This window comes from Carcharodon carcharias, chromosome 9 (genome assembly GCF_017639515.1).
Source record: "Carcharodon carcharias isolate sCarCar2 chromosome 9, sCarCar2.pri, whole genome shotgun sequence".
In the NCBI taxonomy this organism is placed as follows: domain Eukaryota; kingdom Metazoa; phylum Chordata; class Chondrichthyes; order Lamniformes; family Lamnidae; genus Carcharodon; species Carcharodon carcharias.
This window is the reverse complement of record NC_054475.1, coordinates 165,943,572-165,944,288: the sequence shown is the minus strand read 5'-3', so window position 1 is coordinate 165,944,288 and position 717 is coordinate 165,943,572. Positions and strand designations below refer to the sequence as shown.

The 717-nt window shown below is 47.3% G+C and overlaps 1 non-coding gene across 1 annotated transcript; it reads left to right on the top strand.

The window, feature by feature from the left end:
• Window positions 1-410: 410 nt before the first annotated feature.
• Window positions 411-517, top strand: LOC121282648. The gene has a single exon (XR_005944091.1). It is a non-coding gene; the product is annotated as a U6 spliceosomal RNA (small nuclear RNA).
• The last annotated feature ends 200 nt before the right edge of the window (window positions 518-717 follow it).

The window sequence follows — 717 nt, the reverse complement described above, 5'->3', positions numbered from 1 at the left end:
GGGCACCCGGTGCGGAAGGGGGTCGGGAAGGAGGAGGACCTCCTCGTGAACCTGCTCCTGGGCCTGGCCAAGTTGGCCATTAACAGGTCCAGGCAGCGGGTGATCGACGGGGGAGTCCCGCCCGATTGTTTATCCCTCTTCCGCGGCTATGTTCGCGGCCGGATGTCCCTCGAGGGGGAGCACGCGGTGTCTGCTGGCACTCTCGAGGCCTTCCATGCCCGGTGGGCACCATGGGGACTGGGGTATTTTATTGACCCCTTTAATCACATTTTGATTTAAAGTTTGTAAGTTTCCTTTAAACTTTGTTCTTGGTTTTACAGCTGACCTGAATTAGGGGCTGTGCCTAATTTATCCCAATTTTGTTAATTTGGTTTTATTTGTTTTAACTCGAAAGAGTTACATCTTCTTAAGTGCTCGCTTCGGCAGCACATATACTAAAATTGGAATGATACAGAGAAGATTAGCTTGGCCCCTGCGAAAGGATGACATGCAAATTCGTGAAGTGTTCCATATAAGGGCTTGGCCTAAATAGCCAAGTGGTTATGGTACTGGGTTTGTAACCCTAAGATCAAGAGTTCAAATCTCACAATGGCAAACAATGTAACTTCATCTGAAACAGATGGAAATGGGTTTGTACTCGAAAGAGTTACAGGTTCTGAAGTAACATTGTGCTTCAAGGTCTGTCCAATATATTTTTAGCTTGGCCTAAGTAGCCAA